At 41.0% G+C, this 3887-nt stretch overlaps 1 pseudogene; it reads right to left on the bottom strand.

Moving 5' to 3' along the window:
- Nucleotides 1-434: 434 nt before the first annotated feature.
- On the bottom strand, nucleotides 435-2714 carry LOC129665651 (60S ribosomal protein L6-like; annotated as a pseudogene).
- Nucleotides 2715-3887: the final 1173 nt, after the last annotated feature.

Genomic DNA, 3887 nt, shown 5'->3' with positions numbered 1-3887 from the left:
TCAAGATTCCAACCACTGTTTTATCTTGCTGGATGACTTAGAACAGCCAGTTTTCATTTATTGTTGCTGTTTCATTTTCCAAGTTTCCCTATATAGCCCAGGCCACTGTTAGATTCTCAATTTTCTGCTTTAGCTGAGTTTGCAGATATAATCCTTAGCTTGGTCTCCAAAACCTCCCCAAATATAGGTTTCTCCTGCTCTCTCCACTACCGTCCACGAGTGTGTGCGTTTGTGTGTGTGTATATAACTGAGGGTTACCTTATGCGCCAATCCCCAGAACTTTAATTTTGTTCTTCAGACAAGGTCTCTCACTAGCCTGGAGGTCACCAAGGAGGCTCAGCTGGTTAGCCAGAGATCCACTATGAGCCATGTGTCTCCAGCTTTTTTTTTTTCTTTTTTAAATTATGAAGTTCTTTAATTAAGTTGTTACCAATTTAGAATGCCAGTTTGTGAGAATACATCCCGTTTGTCAGGGAAAACTGAGATTGAAGGCAGCCCTGCAGCGGATGGACAGTTTTGACGTTTGGCAAAACCTGTGAGTCTACAGTTTTCTGATCAGCCTTGCGCTGCTCTGCAATCTCCTATTTCTCCTTCTCTGTGTCAAAGCTCTCACCCTCATAGTGTCTGGGCTTTCTCAACTGCTTCTTCTTGAGGTAAGGATCAGTCAGGTGTTTGGGGATTTTATCCTGGGCTGATAACAACTTTTGTAGAGGTGGTGATGACAAACTTCCGTTTTGTTCTGCGCAGAGGAACTCTGTTGAGGGCAAGAGTTCCCATCACAATTAGCAAGTCGCTGCCCAGCTTCTTCAGGAAAACCATTCTCTTGCCCCTGGAGCGCCTGGTGAGGATGGTCAGGATTGTCCCGGGAGTGATGCTGGCACACAGCTTTCACACACGCTGACTGAAGGGCTTTTTGCCGTGACTCAGCAGCTTCTGAGGTACATCTTCAGCAGGATAACACTCAGGCTGTCTCCAGCTCTTTAAGGCAGGGCTTAACAATATATATCACCAAGCCTGGCCTTTCCCCCATGTGTCCTCAAGTCAATCATGCTCAAGTCTTTATTCTTTTTTTTTTCAAACATAAAATCATATATTTGTAATGAGAATAAATATTTTGGAAATTTTTGAGTTTTAACATTTGACTCATTATTTACTATAGTTTTTGAAGTTTTTTTTTTATTTTTTTATTTTTTATTTTTTATTTTTTATTATTACAGTTTATTCACTTTGTATCCCAGCTGTAGCACTGTCCCTGGTCCCCTCCCAATCTCACCCTCCGTCCCTTGCCTCCCATACCCCTCCCTCTGTCTACTGATAGAGGTGGGGGTCCTCCTCCCCTTCCATCTGACCCTAGCCTATCAGGTCTCATCAGGACTGGCTGCATTGTCTTCCTCTGTGGCCTGGTACAGCTGTACTACCCTCATGGAGGAGATGATCAAAGAGCCAGTCATTGAGTTCATTTCAGAGACAGCCGCTGTTTCTCTTGGGAAACACTAGGAAAACCACTTGGAGACAGAGCTGTCATGGACTACATCTAAGCAAGGGGTCTAGGTTATCTCCATGCATGGTACTTGGTTGGAGTATCAATCTTTGCAAAGGCCCCTGTGCCCAGATTTTTTTGGTTCTGTGATCTCTTTCTGGAGCTCCTGTTCCCTCCAGGTCTTTCTAGCTCTTTCTTTCACAAGGTTCCATGCACTCTGCCCAAAGTTTGGCTGTGAAACTCAGCATCTGCTTTGATACCCTGCATTTCTTAATACCAGCATCTGAGTTTTCAGAGAAGAGAGATACCCTGCTAGGTACAGTTTTTCAGAGGGCCTCTGTGGTTTGCTCCTGTTCTAGTCCCTGTTTCTCCCTCTTTCAATGTCTATCCCATTTGCCTTTCTAAATGAGGACTGAACATCTTACCCAGAGTCCTCCTTCTTGTTTAGTTTCTTTAGGAGTATAGGTTTTAGTGAAAGACTTGCTTGAAAAAAAACCTCAAGTCTCTGAAGAAAGAAATAGAAGAAGATATCAGAAGATGGAAAGATCTCCCACACTCATGGATCCATAGGATTAACATAGTGAAAATGGCCATCCTGCCAAAAGCAATCTACAGATTCAATGCAATTTCCATCAAAATACCAACAAAATTCCTCACCGAACTTGAAAGAACAATTCTCAATTTCATATGGAAAACAAAACCCAGAATTGCTAAAACAATCCTGTACAATAAAAGAGCTTCTGGAGGTAGCTCCACCCCCCCTCTCAAGCTGTGCTATAGAACAACATGCCTGGTGCTGGCAGAGAAACAGAATGGTGGGTCAAAGAAATTGAAATGAACCCACATACCAACAAATACTTGATTTTTGACAAAGAAGCCAAAACCATACAGTGGAAGAAAGTCTGTATTCTTGAAGTGCAAACAGAAACAGTTTCCCACTTAGCTATCCAAGTCCTTGTTTAATTGTTTGTGGTTCTATTCTCCAGAATTGTGTTGTTACTGTGGTGAATTTATTTTATTTCTTCTCCTTGTGAAGCTCTGTCTGGACTCCAGGCTTCCCACTTCCTGTTGCTGATTGAAACTCCATTCTTAAAGCTTGCACTACGTGACTTCCCACTTACTTGTTCATCAGTAGAAATGTTAGTTCCTCAGAGATGTCTTCCTGAATGCCTGTTCTCAAACTGACATTCTTTTCCTTACCTGTCAAAGCTATAGAACGACAGTAGCTCATCATGTTCTCCTCATTTCTCACATCTAGGTCATTCACTTATATCTAGACTTCAGTCCTGGACATTCTCATTTCTTTTACACCCCATGTATGCTGGTGATATTTGTGTGCATATATGTTTGCGCATGTATGACTCATATATGTCTTCACTGGCGTCCTAGGGCCTTTCCAACCACTAAGTAAAATCAGTTGTGCAAGGCCCATCAGCGGGATCCAGGTTTATTAGCTTTGGCATATGGATGTTTAGCACACGGCCATGTGTTTCTCACAAAATGTAACTTATAATCTGTCTATTATAACTAAGCAGCACACGTCGAAGCGGTCATTTCTTCCCAGCACTATTCCATATCCCATTTCTTTCTCAGAGGGTCTGTTTTTATTTCTGTTTCCACCCAAGGTTCACTTGTCTATAGTAACACCTCTTTTTTTTTTTTTAAACACTCTGGAAATATGGAGTGTTATCCTGTGACTGAAATATTCCATATTTTTTTCTTCAACAAAACACTGATTGTCAACAATATGTGGTTGTCCCTTTTCCAACTCCAGCCTTGAGCCACTATCAAAATATTCATGAATAATCCGTAAATAATTAAATTCCTTAGTTTTTTTTTTTTTAATTCACAGGAGCAAGGCAATTTTGATCTCCTTGTGGATTAGATTATCCATAAATGTTCTGAGTTAAGCCCTCTCTTTCCAGATGTGATTCCTTTGAACGTGTGGACTGATAGGACCCTGAGCCGCACACGCTCTATGTTTTCTCTGTAAATAAAAGCCTCCAAAATTTCAACAAGTCAGCTTCTACGTGCCACATGGAAAGATGGATGGCAAGCCACATTAACACACCAGTTCTCCCAATACACAACCACAAACACACATTCTCAAAACATTGCTTCACTTTGTATCCACAGAGTATGGGACAACTGATGAGTTGGTCATCTCTTAAAGGAACTCAGTTCATGTAGTTACACTTTCTAAGGGTAAACGGTTATTATGCTTCATAACAGAGGAGAAAATGTCGAATTAAATATTCCCTGTTTTGCTTCAGTGCTAACAAAGACGATGTAGTCAAACTCTCCACCTGTTTATAAAATATGAACACGCATAAAACATTGCACTCTGCTTTTTCAAAATCACACACAGGAAATAAAAAACAGAAGCAAAAATAAAAGTGTAAATAAA

The sequence above is a fragment of the Psammomys obesus genome, unplaced genomic scaffold (genome assembly GCF_907164565.1).
Source record: "Psammomys obesus unplaced genomic scaffold, mPsaObe1.curated_primary_1811, whole genome shotgun sequence".
Lineage (NCBI taxonomy): Eukaryota > Metazoa > Chordata > Mammalia > Rodentia > Muridae > Psammomys > Psammomys obesus.
Note: the sequence above shows the minus strand (reverse complement) of the source record. Positions and strands in the feature narration are given on the sequence as shown.